General features: G+C 37.4%; 1 protein-coding gene and 1 pseudogene across 1 annotated transcript in view; both read right to left on the bottom strand.

Moving 5' to 3' along the window:
• The window catches only part of Il1rapl2 (interleukin 1 receptor accessory protein like 2), a 1,209,823-nt gene that overhangs the window by 407,203 nt on the left and 783,706 nt on the right, over positions 1–18,914 (bottom strand). The gene's annotated exons all lie outside the window — the stretch shown is intronic.
• LOC127185097 (transcription factor BTF3-like) lies at positions 18,270–18,772 on the bottom strand (annotated as a pseudogene).

Genomic DNA, 18,914 nt, shown 5'->3' with positions numbered 1-18,914 from the left:
TAGCATTATTTTATAAATGAAAGGAAATGGAAAGTTTAAAAATAAAGTTGCTAGGTCAACAATTAGAGGATCAGGAATTTAAGCTCAGGATGCCTGGCTCTAGAGCAGTGGTTCTCAACCTTCCTAATGCTACAAGACTTTAATATAGTTCTTCATGTTGTGGTGACCCCAACCAGTAATTTTTTAAATTTTTATATATACATTTATATTATTACACATATATAAAATAAACTACATACAGCAACAAGAACCATGGAAAATCAGGAATCACATAAATGTTACATTCATAGAGTTTTGGCTAATTGTATTTGGCAACCTTGAAGAAAACATTTTTCCTATCTTGGTGAGTCTAAATTTCTGAATGTAAATCAATATCTATCATATCTCCTCTCTATCAACTTAAAACATCTATCTAGACCTAAAAACATCTTAACCTCTAAGCAACTAAGCTTAATTGTAAGACTAAAGTATCTTGTTTTCAACCCCATCAGAGACTTGAGAAGGAATGAAATTAATGACCTGAGTAAACAGCATAAAATTATTTTCATTGCTACTTCATAACTGTAATTTTGCCACTGTTATAAATCATAGTGTAAATATCTGATATACAGGATATCTGATATGCAACCCCTGTGAAACGGTCATTTGACCTCCAAAGGGTTGGTACCAATAGGTTGAGAACTCCTGCTTTAGAATCTTCATTTCATCCTAATTTTAAAAAATTATTTATTCACTTTACATTCCAATCAGAGCCCCCCTCTGTCATCTCCTTCCAGTCCCACCCTCCCACCCTCTTCCTCCCTTCTCCCTCCCCTTCTCCTCAGAAAAGAGGAGCCTCCTGCCCCTACTAACCTGCTTCAGAACATCAAGTTGCATCAGGACTATGGGGATCCTCTTCCCTGGAGGCCAGACAAGGCAGCTCAGCTAGGGGAAAGTGAACCAAAAGCAAGCAACATAGTCTTTACCAGAGACAGCCCCTGCTCCACTTGCTACGAGACCCTCATGAAGACCAAGCTGCCTGTCAGCTACATATGTGTAGGGGACCTAGTTCCAGTCTATGCGTGCTCTTTGGTTGGTGCTTCAGCCTCTGTAAGCCTCCACGGGACTAGATTAGTTTTCTCTGTTGGTCTTCTTGTGGAATTCTCCTCCCCTCCAGGTTCTTTTATCCTTCCCCCAACTCTTTCACAAGACCCCTGGAGCTCTGCCTAACGTTTGGCTGTGGGTCTCAGCATCTGTTTTCATCTGCTGCTGGGTGGAGCCTCTCAGAGGACAGCTATGGTAGGCGCCTGCCTTCAAGTATAGCAGCTTGTCATTAATAGTGTCAGGGGTTGGCTCCCATGGGTGGGTCTCAAACGGGTAAATTTTGGGATGAAGGTTTTGTGGGTGCATTGGTGTCCCCCTCCTTCCACTGGAAGTCCTGCCTGGCTACAGGAGGTTTCCACTTCAGTCTCTATATCACCTGCTGCTAGGAGTCTCAGCTAGAGTCACCCCCACCTCATATCTTCCCAGAAGCCCCTAATTTAAGACAACAATTTGAAGCAAAGGCTCAGAACTAGATGTGGATGAGTTTCTGGTTTGCAACAGGACAAATAAAAAAAAAAAAAACAGGATTTCAGTGTAACAAGACAAATATCAGGGAACCTTGAAAACATGAAGAGAGTCCTATGTCATGACAAATGTAGCGAGATGAAATAGAGGAAAGGAAAGGAAAAAGGATAGCTTGATGGACTATAGAAAACCAAACAATGTCTATTAAGATGGGGTGATGATAGGTGCAGGGTATGTCTGGTACTTGTGTTTAGTGGGTCAGAGCAAAGAATGCTGCTAAATACTTGATACTGCACACCAACACCTTCTTCGCATCACAGCAGGTAAGCATTTGGGCCCAAACGTCCAGAAGCTACTGATTTTGGTCTTATTAAGCTGTTGTCTACAGTAACCTTCCAACTATACATTTGTAATTATTGCAGGGCTTCTAGAATCGTTCTAGTCACTTCTGAAATTATTGTATGGTTACCCAAGTATTTAGATACACAAATAAAGTATGTCTTGGTATAGATAATAAAAAGATTATTTTAGAACAATTATCATATATATAATTTAACATTTTATTAAAGATAAAAAGCAAATTTGATGCTATTGAGATAGATAGGCTTGTTTACAAAGTAAATTTTGGCTGAGTGTTTAATACTGCAGGACATAGATAATCTTCCAAAAAGTTTCAGAGTTGACTAAAGTTTTGATTTTATGGTTGTCAATTCTGCATAAGTACATAGTTTCTTTTTAAGCAGTAGTATATGTAGGGCCATTTTGGTTTCAATATTTTTGAAACTCAAGTCAGAAACTAAAACAGCAATTTAAATATAAAACACTTCAATTAATTACAACTCAAATACACACTAACTGATGTTTATATGCAATGGAATAAGTACAAGAAAATATTGAACGTCTGGTTTATATAATTAAACTCCTATGTTTCTTTAGGAGCAGAACATTTTGTTTGTACAATTTAAAAACTCTGTAATTCATAATATGCACTGTTTTTGAACCTGAGCCATGGTGTTTCAGGCAAGGGTCATTGTGTCACACGATAGGACAGTGTACCAGTTCAAGTATATATATTCTGTTTTCAGACTCAGGGCTACAGTAACATTGTGTATGTAATATTGGAAAGCACTCTTACTTCAAATTATTATTTTTTTAATCATTGCATGTTCAGGAACTTTTTCCTCTTGCCAAATGTTTGTGACACCACATTCAGCTACATGACCCCATATGGGGTCATACCTCACAGTTTATGAAATGTGTCTTATAGCATAAACATGCATAATAATTTATTTTGAAGTGGTATCTATTGAGAAATTGGGAGCGAGAATCATGGTTTTATGACCAGCCCTGACCAGACAGCCCTTATGAGGTGAAAGCATTTTGCATATGATGACCACACAGATGAAGTATGCATGACAACACCTAAACCAACAACGGGAACACGATTTACTATGTTGTGTTTAATCTTCAAAGCGAATCGGTAAGGTAGTTAATATTCATAATTCCAAATCATCTTACTGAAAATGAGTCTCAGAGAAGTTAATTTACTTGTCTGGGATCACATAATTACAAAGTGACCCTACATAAGGCCACACTAAGTCTGTTGAACTCATTGGTACACACCATTACACTCTGCATGCCATGTATGGAGGTCATTGTCTAAAGGTTTGCACATAGCTCAAAAATCAGAAGCAAGGACTGGAAACACTGATAAATCCCTTCCCAGGTGTGTGCATGCATGTGTGCATGTGCATATGTGTGCATGCATGCGTGCATGCATGCGTGTGTGTGTGTGTGTGTGTGTGTGTGTGTGTGATGTCCTGAAGAGTTGGAGAGAGAAAAAAAATACATAAATCAATAAATTTTCAAAAAGATTTCTCTCATCCCTAGCAGGACGCTCTGTATACCATTTGATGAAAGAGACCATTGGGAATCAGTTTATTTCAAACTCAATTCCACATGCACATTTCTTTCTGACTTGACAGCTAGTCTTCTGTCTCACCAAGGACAGCCTGTGTATCATCTCCACTAAAAGTAGAGAAAGCCGTTTAAAATGATCCCTTTCAGCAATTCTACCTAGAGAAAAATACCTCCGGTTACGATTCTTTTCAATGTTAAATTATTACACAATGAAGTCCTTTTAAACACTGCTTTAAAAACTAGAGCAGCACTTCCACTCCTTACATATGAGATGCTTATGCTATCCAGAGGCCAGAATGCATCTTAGAAAAGGAAGAACCCCATCAGTGAAAGCCACACTACTCCAGCTAGCTTGCGACATCAGTGTTAGTCCTGTCTCTTACAAGCAGCATTACAAAGACCTGACAGTCTTCTTTGGGGCCTTTCAAGTCAGATCCTATTTTCCTGCTGTCACAAAATGTAGCTTCAGTCAGTATGACATCTACTTCCCCATTTGGCAGAGGGCTCTTTCTTCTGTGACAATGAAAATGAATGTGCTTTCTTTGCTGATAGATTTTAGGGCTTATTCATAGGCGGAACTTTTGTTTCTTCACGGGTTACAGTAGTACAGAGAAGTATCTCAGCACTCTGATCCTTTTTCTTTTTCTTATTTTTATTAAAAAAAAAAAAACTCCACTGTTCATATAAATCAAAAATGAAATGCCTGAAGTTCATCCATTGTATTGTATGTTCAAAGCTCTCAATATTACTTAACTCTTTTCATTTCATTTTATTTTCCTGGGACATGGAATCATTGAGTCCTGGTTTATGGGAGCTAATAAAGTGCATTTCCTAATACAATCAGAGTTTATTAGGCCTATGTGAGAAGCAGATCATTCAAAAAGCTTTGCAGGCTTTACACTCAGTTGTCTCTTATAACAAGCAGTGTGTGTGTGTGTGTGTGTGTGTGTGTGTGTGTGTGTGTGTGTAATTATTTGTTAACTTTACAGAACTACACAAGCGGGTTTGAGAATGTGATGGGTGTCACTTCTGACCTTAATGGTCCAGATAATGACTTCTTATTAGAAGCCTGACACAAAGGGGAAAACAAGGTTGCCCTGAGCATCAAATGCCTATTAATCTGTTGCTGTGATTTCTGCATTGTTCCTTGGAATGACTATGCAGACAAATAGCTTAGGTCTTTAAGCTGTGAGTAGACACACTGCCAGTCTTTTAATTCAAGTTAGAAGAGTAGGCAAATGGCGTTCATAACTGCATCCTGAGAATACGTTCTGTGATATACGCCTGGGTTGAAAATCAAGATAACATCAGCTGGAAGAACAAGAAGCAACCCAGGGCAATCAGTTCTGCTTTGCAGATAGAGCCATTTTTGAGAATGGTAGAGACTTGTGGCCAACTTATATACTACACAACTACATACTGCGAATTTTTAGATGTATATTTTATATCATGCTCAAGTTCCACATCAAGCATGGATTGTGAGTATATATATAAATATTATTATTTTTGAAAGTCAGCTTTACACTCCCTTCATGTTCAGGCAAAGACTCAGTAAGGAATTTAACCAGGACTTTCAGGATATCCTAATTTCTGTTTCAGTGACATTCTTCTGGGGAGCAGAAATAACAGTATATACATGAGGGATAGCAAAAGGATCCTGGCTTCAGATGTTGCTTCTCACATCACTGCACATCTCTAGTTAAATCAAATGTGTTTGTCCTTTGAATAGACTGCACTGGACTGTCTTGTCAACATTAGATCAGTATGGGGATTGGGGGACGTAAAGTACTGTTCCTACCCTAAATAATGTTACCTGACATTTATGGGGTGTTTACTGTATGACAGACATTGTTCTCAGCAGTTTATGTGAAACCCACGGCTTCTCACAATACAGATAGAAGTTAGACAGCTTTATGACACATACACCATTATTCCTCCAATCTATAAGCAATCTAGGCAGACAGAGATTAACAACTTACTTGCTGTTTCCATTTGGATCTGGAATGTCCTCCCAAAGGACCATATGTTGAAGGCTTATTCACCAGCTGCTGGTATTTGGGGAGGGTGGGTAATGGAAACCTTAGGGTCTGAGACTAGCTGGATAAGATCCGTCATTGAGATATGCCTTTAAAAGCAGTATCTCAACCCTTGGACTGTCAAATCTGTAGCTGCAGAGTTTTGTTCCACCATTCCCTTTGGCAGCCCCACTACCAGCCTTCAGTCAGTAGAGCCGCCACTGGTAGAGTACCTCTGAGGTTATCAGCCAAATGCATTGTTTTGTCTTTAAATTAATTTGTGGGCCTCTTAGTTAGGGTTTTATAGCTGTGTTCAAATACCATGACCAAAAAGCAACCTGGGGAAGAAAGGGTTTATTTCACCTGATGCTTTCAGGTAACAGTTCCTCACTGAGGGAAGTTAGGGCAGGATCTCAAGCAGGGCAGGAATCTGGAGACAGGAACTGATGGAGAGGCCATGGAGGGGTGTTGCTTACTGGCTTGCTCTCTTGTGACTTGCTCAGCCTGCTTTCTGATCGCACCCAGGACCATCAGCACCACCAACAGTGAGCTAGGCCCTCCCACATCAATCATGAATTTAAAAAAATTCCCACCAGCTTCCCTACAGGCCACTCTAGTAGGATATTTCTCAATTCAGTTTCCCTCTTCCACAACAACTCTAGCTTGTGTCCAGTAGACATAATACTAGCCAGCACAGTGGGTGTCTGTACTAGAAAAATAGCCAATTATACAAAAGTGCTTTTGTGGTACATGTTCACTAAAAAAGAATAAAACATGAAAATAATTTTATAACAGTAAGCATATCAGGACAAATTGTTTCAAATATATATTTTCCAAAAAAGTCTCATTAACTGCCTTCTTTATAAAAAACATTAAATAAAAAATATGCTTCACAGAACCTGTCACCTACATGTAAGGTTAACCTTGTCATACTTGATAGAGGGTCACAAATTCACTGGCTGTGTCTAATGACTTTCTGAGGATAAATAAGCTTCCCAAGGACTGTACCTCTTTAACATAGCTACCTGACCAACCTTGTATAGCGTCTTTTCTATCTTTGAGGATTCCTCATTTTTTTTTCAAGCAAGTAGCTATGTCAGATCTATTACCTAGGTTCCAGTGTATGGCCAATTTCTATACTTTTTCTGCTTTTAAAAGATGAAATATGACACACTAGACCTTGGTAAGAGGGAAATGAGATCTTTCTTATGCTGCAATAGAAATTTATAAACTTTATGTCCAAAGTAATATAATATCACATTAAATTATCAAAGCACCCTGAGTTTAAATGATAAATTTAATTGTACCACGTTTCAATTTTTTTCTTTAAATCAATCCACAGTGCAACTTCATTTAGATTGAATAATAAACAAGTTCACATTAATATCTAATTGATACTTCAAACATTTTATGCTAGAAACTTTCCTTTTCTTTTGTGTCTCAGTTCAGGTTCTATAACTGTATTTTGTGGTTCACCAATAGTTAAAGGATAGCAGGGTGAGGTTGCTCTGAGTCTCTTCCAGTCCATTACACTCTTCCCTGGGAAGCTACAAAGTTGCCTTACAATCTCCTGAAGAAAAGCTGTTAGGAATATTTGAACCAGATGTGGCTAAAAGCACCATCAGCATTTAGCTATGAGAAGATAAGAAGAAAAGTAGAGATAAAATTACCAGTGATGATCGAAAAGAAAAAAAGGTAGGATAATTAAAACCTTTTAACAAAATCTATCCAAATAGGCCCCTCTGTACAGTCACTGTGCTACACTCTGCCCATATAATGGAAATAATGATTCTTAACATTTGCCCCCTGCTTATTAAACATGTCTTATACAGTTACATAGTAAAAGGTTATCTATATGTAAGCCAAAGAAGTAAAGCATTATTTTTGCAGACTAAAAATAGTAGCAAACCATTAAGATAATTAAAACATACTTTAAACATTTCAGCTAATAGAGAGTTAAGTCAGGTAGGTTTCTCAATTTCTCTCATCGGGATTTCTTCATCATCACTGGAAATATATGGATGGATAAGAGGGTAGGTCACTTATGCTTACTTTTAAGAAGTCTTTCATAATTACATTCAAAACAATCTTGAGAGAATTGGCAGCAGAAACAACAAAAACCACATGTGCGAGTATGTAAGACAGAAGTGGAATAACTGATATATATTGAACCAGAGGAATTATTCTTGCAAAACAGTCTTCATCCAGGCTATCAAGCAGTAACATGAACAAATTTTATCAACAATGAAGTCATAAAAACAATGATGTCATAATCTAAATAAAACAAGAGCAAACATCAACAAATTTTTCTGAACAGTTATTCCTGTTTCAAAGTACCTAGTTTATTTCACATTTTATGCTATTTTAAATTTACCCTTTGAACATTTCATATATGTATACAATATATCTTGATCATGTATACCTTCCCATCCACATATCTCCAACATAATTTACCCAAGTAACATGTCTCTTTCCCAACTTCATATTCCCCCATTTTTTATTAATCTAGAGTCCATTGAGTGCTGCTGATATGGGCATGGGTATTGTCATTCAGTGGAATATGGGGAACCTAATAGTGACCACCGCTCAAAGAAAAGTGACTCTGCTTGCCCCAGTAGCCCTCAATTGGCAATAGTTCCTCAGCTGGGCTTGGACCATTGGGAGTCAAAATGCTACAATTATTTTAATACTCTTTTTGAATTTTATTTGTTTATATAATCAATATTGCTCATATCCATCCACTACTACTGGCTTGATCTTGTGCAGGTATCTGCAGCTACCATGAGCCCAGATGTACAACAGCCATGCCAAATCCAGAGGACCACGTTCCATAACAATCTTTCTCTGAGTATACCAGGAATGCAGGTTAGTAGCTTCCCAAATGAGCACATTACAGAGACAGTTTGCTACCTGAGTAATCACTCAAAACTCTATAACATTGGAGCATCTTCTTTAGCCTTCTGGCCCAATGTATCTGACAGACATATTTGTGAGGCAGGAACTATTGAGGACTTGCTTACCCTGTCTTGGCAAAGTTTGACCTTTGACTCTGCCTGCATCTAAGCTTGTCCATTTTTAGGCAGAATTCTGTCTGTGGTAGAAACAAGGACATTTTGCCCAGTGGCTTGTTTGCTACATTTGAAGCTATCTCCATAAGGAGGTTCTTGATGCTCATAATCCTCTTTGAGGTAGGCTGGGTGTTGCCAGGAGTTGTTAAACTGCCTCATTGTCAGTGAATCTTTAAAATAAAAAAAATTAAAATGCAATATTCTGCATGTTTTTGAGGTTTTTGAAGACTTTAAATATCCCACCTTATCTTTCTTTGAATCATATCTATTTACCATGCCTAAAATGTATATTCTGATATACTCAGGTAATCAATTTCATTCCTTCTCAAGTCTCTGATGGGGTTGAAGACCAGAAAGCTTAGTTCTACAATTAAGCTTAGTTGCTTAGGATTAAGATGTTTTTAGGTCTATTTAGATATTTTAAGTTGATAATGATGAGATATGAAAGATACTGATTTACATTCAGAAATTTAGACTCACCAAGATAGGAAAGATGTTTTCTTCAAGGCTGTCAAATACAAATAGGCAAAACACTATGAATGTAACATTTATATAATTCCTGATTGTATCATCATTCTTCTTGCTATAAGTAGTTTATTGTACATATGTGTAATAACTTTATATGTAAAAAATAAAAAAATATTTGAAAAATATTCCCATCCTCTGTCTCTTACATTCTTTCTGCTTTCTTTCTGGCATGTTTTCTGAGCCTTGAGAGTAAGGTAAAGAAGGGCATTAATAGCAATGTCCCATTTACAGTTGATCACTCATGGTCACTAAATACCAGCATAAAATGCCTACTTTTGATATGTAGTCATGCTCACACCTTGCTTTCTCTAACTTGAATCAGTTTCATAAGTGATGTGATAGATCTCATTAAAGAGAAAACTTATTCATCCAATGGTAACTTGGTGAACTCATATTATGCACCAAGTATAAAGCAGTCTAGGAATTGTGATCATAAGAATGAGTAAAGGAGACCAAACTTTATGCTAAATTTCTTCTGGGACAAAATTAAAAGCAAATATCATAGACTGTTAGAAGGTAATAAATGACAGCCTACTTCAGAGTAAGTGGGTAGAAAGTGGGGAGGTGGGAATGATATGGGAACAAGTTCATTCCATCAATTCTAATGTTTTGTAACTGTATATCACTTATATAAAAGAATGTGTTTCATTATTATGAGCAGATTAGGACAGACCTTATATTGAGAAAGTAAACTTAGATCAAAGATTTGGAGGAAATGAGGGAGCAATTCATATAGTTATCAGCAAATCAAGTCAGAGAAGATGGTAGCACAGAGGAGCAGTAAGTAATGCTTGTGATGAAAAAATATGCCTTGTGCCTAGCCTACTAGAAATATAAATTTCTACCTCTTAAACATAAATTTGAATTATTATTCAAAAATTTTGGGGCATTGGTTTGCTTTGATGTTTTAAAATTGTGTCTTCCTTTATTCTTGTATATGCCGTATACTCTCAACTTCCCCCATCATCTCTCCAATTTTAGTTGTTTTACAACTTTTTCATATACTGAGATTCTGAAGATGTATCTGGTGAGGGAGTTTCCATGGCTAAAATCAGTGGTCAGTTGTTAACATAGAAGATCTTTTAATACATGTTAATCTACATGCTTTGAGTAACTCCCAGTTTTCAAAAAGGAATCAATATGGTAGATGGCAGGTGTTTTTGAAATAATCAAAAACAATAGTAATTTTGGGGTTAACACCACCCCCAAAAACCCCTAGGATATACCCTAGCAGCAATCAGCTAGATGTTAGCTTCCTGGTATGGGCCATGTGGTAAATGTTTTGTTTTCTTGATGTAAGTGTCTAGATAAATTGCTTCTGCTTATCAGTTATAGGAGGTATGGATAAGTAGTAGGTTAGTTGGAAGGAACTTGAGAAAGGTGTAAAAAGTCGTTCTTAGGAAGTCTTATTCCAAGTGTACCACAGTACTGTATTTAAAGGAAACCAGTTTCAAGTCACTTCCTTTGACTTCACTAACTTGACTGAAATGTTATGATGATATAACTCAACAACTTTGCAAAACACCAGGAAACTGTTGGGTCTAGAGAAGAGAGAACAGTGGAAAGGCAGAAGGTGAGAACATATAGAACCTGTCTCTGAGTCTAGACTAAGGTTTGCTCTCCAAGGACAAAACCTGAATGATCCTGTAGGTTTAGCTGAAAAAAAAAATCCAAAGAGGAAAGGGAACAGTTTTCATATACAGCACACTATTCCACAGGCTGCACCTGACACAGAAGAGAAATGCGATTTCTCTTAAAAATCCATGTTTTGTAATATATACATTTTTCAAATGAATTTAAAGTCATTGTGAACTATGTATATGCTCAGAAACAATTAAAATAATGGTGATAGAAAGATGGCCTAGTGATTAAGAACATTAACTGCTCTTCCAGTGGTCCCACCCACATGACAGCTCACAACCATCTGTAACTCTGGTTCCAGAGGATTTGACACTTTCTTATGGTTGTTTGTGAGCATAGAGTATACATGTAGTGCACAGATACGTATGCAAGTAAAACAACTATACACATAAAATCAAAATAAACTATCTCAAATAAAATAATATCTCCAATTCTGAATTTCATATTTACCACATTTAGTCATTTGACCAAAGTTGTACTGCTTTCAGTATTTAGAGTTTCAATAACCCCATGTTCTCCCTTAAAAATCTATCTATAGCCACAGTGCATGCAAGAAAGTACTTGATTCAGATATAACATGTCTAAATAAAGCAACTGTATTTCCTGTTTTGCTTATTCTAACCAACCTTCAGCATTTATATGAGATCCTTTATCTTCTGAGGATTCTTTGATTGTAACTGAACTTAAGACATTTGCATTTTGGTGAATGCAAAGCCAAGAAGTACAAGAATGTATAATGCACAGAAGATTTATTACCTGCAGAAGACAAGGAGAGCACAGGAGTCATTTCAAGAGCAATGCTCTCCTTGAACAAAAGTATGGGAATTTTATTCAAGGGTCCTATACATATTCAAATAGTGAAGCATATTAGAAACAGGCATGTTTTTAGCATACTTTTTAAAAAAGAACACATTTATGATAACAGATACATTACTGGCCATGTTTCCTTTGAAATCATAAAGTACATGTTTCAAAAGAGAAGATAGCAGATATGAATAATTATGAACACTCATTCCAAGGTCCAAGAACACATAACTCAAAAAGCAAAGATAGAAGACCAAACTTCTAAATATGGTCATCTCAGTATTATGATCAAGCCAATTTACTCTATATTGCCTAAAAGAATGAGTCCAAGTGATTTGGTGGCATTGACTGATTTCTTTATGATTTTTCAGAGTTTTGTTTAAAGAAAAAGAGTATGAAGGTACATTAGCAATCTCCAGTAGCTTTCTGTCTCCCCTCTAAGTACATGAGCTTGCCCTAAACTTGCATTAATGCCTGACTTTGAAGCTAATATAATTATACCTAAATTGGTCTTTTCCTTTTGTCACTACCCAGAAAACTAATCACTTACTCCATTTTCTGCAATATTCTTCTATTGTCTGCTTTGACTTATTATAAAATAATTTAATTTATATATATTTTATATTTTTCTGCCAGGTTGTAAACTTTTTGAGGACCACGCTATTTGCAAGATATTGCTTTACTATATAACGCATGCAAGATACCAGCTCACTACTTTGAGAAAAAGCTATAAAATAAATATGATCAGCTAGAGAATATATATTCAATGGTGTTTTTGAAAAGTTTTATAGAAATATATATTTTACATTGACTATACCCATACTCCTTTATATTCTCCCAAGCTTTTTACCCTTTCCCTTTCCCATTAGGCTCCTAGACAGTTTTGATTGTATTGTTATATCATATATAAACAAATTATTTTAATGCATTTATATAAAATCTAGAAATGAGAGAAAATTCATAATATTTGTCTTTCTGAGAGTGACTTAATTCACCTGACATGATTATCTTCAGTTGCATTCATTTTCCTACAAATGAAATAACATCATTCTACTTTATGGCTGAAAAAATGTCAATTGTGTATTTACATCACATTTTCCTTATCTAGTCTGCTGCTAGGTCTGAAGAGATAGCATTGGAAGACTAGATTGGTTCCATAACCTAGATAGTTTCATGACTTCAAAGAGTGCTGCTAGAAACATTGACTTGAAAATACTTCTGTGGTAGCTTGTCTTGTATCATTCAGATAAATGGCCAAGAAGGCATATCTGAGAATTACCGCATAGTCTACACTTCGGGTTTGTTTTTTTTTTTTTTTTTTTTTTTTTGTAAAAGCTCCATATTGACTTCCACAATGACTGAACAAATTCATGTAACCACCAGCAGTGCATAAGAGCTTCGTTTTGTGTGTATCTTCACATGCATTGTTTATTTTCTTATTTATTTACTTTTTTTAAATAATTTATTCAGATAACATCCTGATTGTTATCCTTTGCTTTTATGTTCCCGTTCCCACCCTCACTCCCTCTTCTGCTCTATGCCCCTCCCCTAGATCACTAACAGAAGGGGACTTCCTCCCCCACCATTTGACCATAGCCTATCAGGTCTCATCCAGAAAGCCTGCTTCTCCTTCTTCTGTGTGCCATCAGGCCTCCCCACTAAGAAGAAGTGATAAAATATGGGGCACCAGAGTTCATATCAGAGGCAGTTTTCCACTCTCCCCACAACCGTGGTGCTGTCCTTGGTTGGTGCAGTAGTTTGTGCATGCCCCCTTGGGTCCAGATCTGCTGGCCTTGATGGTTTCCTTGTGAGGCTCCTGAACCCTCTGGGTCCTTCCTCCTTCCATCCCCCCATTGTTGTTTGTTTTTTTAATGACTGTCTTTCTGAATGGGATAAGATGGAATCTCAGGAGGGTTTGATTTTTATTTCTTTGATGGGTAGAACAACTAATTTTTTCCAAATGTTTATTAGACATCTGTATTTTAATCTTTAATAGTACTCTTCTTCATTTCATTCACCTATTTATTGGTTTGGGGGGCTTTTTTTTCAGCTCTTTACATATGGAAAATGTAGAACATCTCTTCACTTGCCTATTTTCCTTGCTATGTAGAAGCTTTTCAATTGCATGAGTTCTTGCTTGTTGACTGTTGACATTATGTCCTAGGCAATATGAGGCCTGTGCAGAAAGTTCCTTTTTAAAAATTTTTTTATTAATTTATTCTTGTTACATCTCAATGTTGATCCCATCCCTTGTATCCTCCCATTCTTCCCTCCCTCCCATTTTCCCATTATTCCCCTCCCCTATGACTGTTCCTGAGGGGGATTACCTCCCCCTGTATATGCTCATAGGGTGTCAAGTCTCTTCTTGGCAACCTGCTGTCCTTCCTCTGAGTGCCACCAGGTCTCCCCCTCCAGAGGACATGGCCAAATGTGAGGGAAAAGATCTTCACTAACCCTACATCTGACAAAGTTCTCATATCCAAAATATATAAAGAACTCAAGAAATTAAACACCACCAAACCAAATAACCCAATTGAGAAATGGGGCTTGGAACTAAACAGAGAATTCTCAACAGAGGAATATCAAATGGCTGAGAAACACTTAAAGAAATGTTCAACCTCCTTAGTCATCAGGGAAATGCAAATCAACACAACTCTGAGATTCCATCTTACACCCATCAGAATGGCAAAGATCAGAAAGTTCTTAAGCATCTTAAAATGTTTAAGAGTTTTTCCTCTTATAGTTTTAGAATTTCAGGTGATATACTAACATTTTTTAAATTCATTTTGAATTGAGTTTTGTGACACATGAGATAGAGATCTCATCGTATTCTTTTGAATGTGGGTATCTAGTTTTCCCAAAACCATTTATTAAAGAGATTGCTCTTGCTCCAGTGTTCAGTTTTTGGAATTTCTGTTAAAAGTCAGATGATTATAGTAGTGTGTGTTTTCTTTTTTCCTATTATTTTTATTTTTACATATACATTTATATTAATACACATATAAAAATAAACTACCTACAGCAAAGAGAACCATGAAACAATCAGGAATCATATAAATGGTACATTCATAGTGTTTTGGTTATTTGTATTTGGCAACCTTGAAGAAAATATCTTTCCTAACTTGGTGAGTCAAACATTCTGAATGTAAATCAGTATCTATCATATCTCATCATTATCAACTTAAAACATCTATCTAGACCTAAAACCATCTTAACTCTTAAACAACTGAGCTTAATTGAAATGAACTATAGAAATGATCCCTGAAAGTATAGTCTTAACTAAGCTTAATTGTAAGACTAAACTATCTGGTCTATAGCCCTCCTCAGAAACTTGAGAAGGAACAAAATTGATTACCTGAGTATACAGGGAGTGCAGGTTAGCAGCTTCCAAAATGAGAAGATGACAGAGACAGTTTGCTGCCTGGACAGTCACCCAAAACTCTCTATATAACATTGGAGCATCATCTTCAGTCTTCTGGCCAAATATATCTGACAGACATATTTGTGAGGCAGGAACTATTGGTGACTTGCTTACCCTGTCTTGGCAGCGTTTGGCTGTGGATTCTGCCTGCATCCAAGCTTGCCCATTTTTAGGCAGAATTCTGTCTGTGGCAGAAATGTGAACATTTTGCTCAGTGGCTGATTTGCCACATTTGAAGCCATCTCCATAAAGAGGTTCATGGGTCTTCTATTTTATTCTACTGGGTTATATGTCTCTTTGGTTTTATTTCTGTGGCTCTGTAGAATAAGTAGAATCAGGTACAATGATACCTCCAGCATACTTCATTTTTCTCAGGCTTGCTCTGACTATCTGGGGTCTTTTGTGTTTCCATATAAGTTTTAAGATTTTTCTATTTTCTGGAAAGATAGTATACAATTTTAATGGGAATTGGGTTGATTCTACTATTTTCCAGTTGGTAATACAGCTACTATAAGCATGAGAGGTTAATCTATTCTTTAGTGAATCTTTATTTTCTTTTTTTATTGTACCAGAGTTTTCATTACTAAGACTGGTAGTGGTTTGGGCAAGATATCTCCCATATTCTTGGTCATTTGAATACTTGGCAGCCACTTGATGGAGCTACTTGGGGAGGTTTAGGAAGTGTGGCTTTGCTGAAGGAAGTATGTCACTGGGGGTGGTCCTTGAGGCTTCAAATATCCAGGTGCTATTTCTAATACCTTCTTTGTGCTTCTTGTTTGGGGTTTGATGCAAGTCCTCAGTTCTCAACTGCTGATTCAGCCGCCTGTCCCTTTTTGTCTCTGCTCTGCCATCATTAATGCTAACCCTCCTGGAACCATAAACCCAAAATAAACTGTTTCTTCTGAAACTATGGTACATTTACACTATGGAATACTACTCCGCTATTAAAAACAAGGAATTCCAGAAAATTGAGGACAAATAGATTGAACTAGAAATGATTATAATGAGTGAGTTAACCCAGAAGCAGAAAGACTCAAATGGTATATACTCACATATATCTGGACACTAGCCCAAGGGGCATGTCCCATGAAAGTCTTCACTGACCAGCAAAGTAGGACACAGGGGAAGATTTCTTATTGGGTATCTAGGTGAGAGATGCAAGGGAGAATGGGGAAATAGAACGATCCAGAGGGTCCTAGAAACCTACAAGTAGAACATTATGATGGGCGGATCTGGGCCCAGGGGTCCTGCTCAAACTACAGCACCAGCCAAGGACAATACGTGCGGTAAACTTCGAACCCCTACCCAGATCTAGCCAACAGACACAACATTCTCCATAGTTGAGTGGAGAGTGGGGATTGACTTTCACACAAACTCTGGTGCCCCATATTTGACCACATCCCCTGGATGGGGAGGCCTGGTGGCACTCAGAGGAAGGATAGCAGGCTACCAAGAAGAGACTTGATACCCTATGAGCATATACAAAGGGAGGAGGTCCCCCTCAGTCACAGTCATAGGGGAGGGGAATAAGGGGAAAATGGGGGAGGGAGGGAGGAATGAGAGGACACAAGGAATGGGATAACCATTGAAATGTAATATGAATGAATTAATAAAAATATTTTTTTAAAAAGTTGCCTTAGCATGGTGTTTTAGGACAGTGTTAGAAAAATAACTGAGACAAGGCTTCCCCAGAGAAATCTTGGGTCAGACAAACACTTCGGTTAAAGTATCAAGACACAAAATGAGCGTATAAAACTCAGTAGCCTTCCTATATATCAGTGACAAACATACTAATAAATAAGTAAGGAAAATCCCATTAATAATAATCTCAAAAATATACCTTGTAATAAACCTGACCAATGATACAAAAGACCTCTAGAGGTTAAAACATTTTTAAAAGTAAATATCATGCTGTTGATATAAACACATACTGCCTGTAGGTTGCCAATTTGAAATTGCTATTCTAACAAACGCTATTAGGGTGACAATTGTGATGAGATGAAGGAAAGGTAGAATTGGCGAGCTGTAAAAGCTTATTTTCTGTCTGATGGGAAGGTAAATATGGCATCAGAGGCTCTTGGACTTCCAATTGGTGGAAGAGAATATGATACTATTACACATTGACAAATGGCATAAGGAAGAGAGGACAAGTCTGAAGGTAGACTCTGGGGCTAGGAAGATAATAATAAATATTTCAGATCACAAAGTGGCCATCTGCTGTGTAGCTATGAGGTCTTTGTGAGTCTAGTGAAGTGAAGAACAGAAGGAGAAATCAGAGCTAAAGATGTAGGATCCAGGAATCCTAAGAGCAGAAATCATGCTGAACATGCAGTGTACGTAGGTATAGTACAGAACAAGAGAAGGACAGAGAGCAAAGCCCTGAGAAACACTGATATTGATAGTTAAAGTGAAAAGAAAATGTTGCAACTATGATGAAGGACACGAAGTAAGAGGAAGTCTGAAAGAATATCATAATTTTGAAAGACTTTAAATGTGTTTGCCATACAAGAAGGCATAGGTTTAGGACTGGCTGAATGAATAAGTGATGACAAGCCAACTCTACAGCATAGAGGACAAAGTAAAGTAGACCACATAAAACTCTTCAGAACACAAGCATCTTAGCTGCCACCAACTGAGCATCCCAATTATAACCACAGCATGTAACAGAGTGATGCTATTTTACAACTTTATCTTATTTGTTCTGCAAAGCTCAACACACCTCCTGCTTAGATGACTATTATTTTCTTTTGAGCTGAATGGCTCTCTGATCACTTATATCTTCAAAGTGGAAAATGAGGGGCTATTCACAATGACTGTAAACTCCGGACAGTTTCAAGGTTTGTAGAGGGTTACAGAAAGTTTCTTAGGATCAACCATAAAAGTTTCTGATGGGAAAAATTTAGGAGCAAGAAGATGGCTCCAGGGGTAAAGTTACCTGCCGTCAAACATGCGATTCCTGAGGCTTATAGGATGGAGGGGGAACCAGTTCACACAAGTGGTCTTATGGCCACCAAACAAACCTAATGCAATAGCATGTGTGCCATACATTCAAACACAAAATAAATAATGACTTTTTTTTTAACTAGGCAAAGAATTTCCAAACTTTATTCCCATGCTTCTTCGGCTTACTTTGCTGCAAAGAATGAATTGTGTCTAAGCAAAAACTGAAAAGAGCTGCAGTGTCCACAGGGCTTGGGCCCCAAAATATTAGAGATCTAGATTTTATCAGATTCATAAACAAAGAATTTTAAAAAGAAGTCATGATATAAAATAGCAGCTTCTGTAACTTCTCCAAGTATCACCTTCTTCAGAAGTCACCTCAATTCAGTTTGCCTCATCCTTAGAAGTCTCATCAAAATTTTCCACCACATCTGGAACTTCATTCTCTTCCTCCTCTCCAGCAGCAAATGGTGCTTTTCCATCCACAGATTGCTTGGCTGGATTTTCAGCCAGTCGCCTTTAAACTAGCCATGCTGTCTGCACCAACCTCATTTAGGATGCTTGGGGAGCATTTCTGTCAGTTGCTTTGTCTCAGCCTGGCCCTTAATGGTGAAGGTGTTTACTGTCATAGAAGCCTGAACTTTGAGTTTGTTAAAATGGGTCACTGTTCTTTGGTTTGTAAACATGTTCACCTATTCAATTCCAGAGACATTGTTTACCACTAACTTCTTTAAGGAGAACTGCAGGTTGTTGTTTAAATCATCTGCTGTGGCTGTTCTGTGAACCACCTTCTTCTTTCTGCGAGCAGTTCCTTTTCCACCAATGCATACTTGTACCTGCAATTTGGTGAGTTTTTCCTGGCTTGTGATCTTTTCTTTCATCTCATTGGAGAGATAATGGGGCCATGCAGGGGACTAGGGTTCAAGCTCAGGGGGGTCTCGTGCTGACCATAAGGCACACACACATGGGGACAAAAGACGGCAGCCTAAATAATGAAATTTTATCCAGTCATTGTGAGGCACAGTTTTC

This window comes from Acomys russatus, chromosome X, assembly GCF_903995435.1.
Source record: "Acomys russatus chromosome X, mAcoRus1.1, whole genome shotgun sequence".
In the NCBI taxonomy this organism is placed as follows: domain Eukaryota; kingdom Metazoa; phylum Chordata; class Mammalia; order Rodentia; family Muridae; genus Acomys; species Acomys russatus.
Note: the sequence above shows the minus strand (reverse complement) of the source record. Positions and strands in the feature narration are given on the sequence as shown.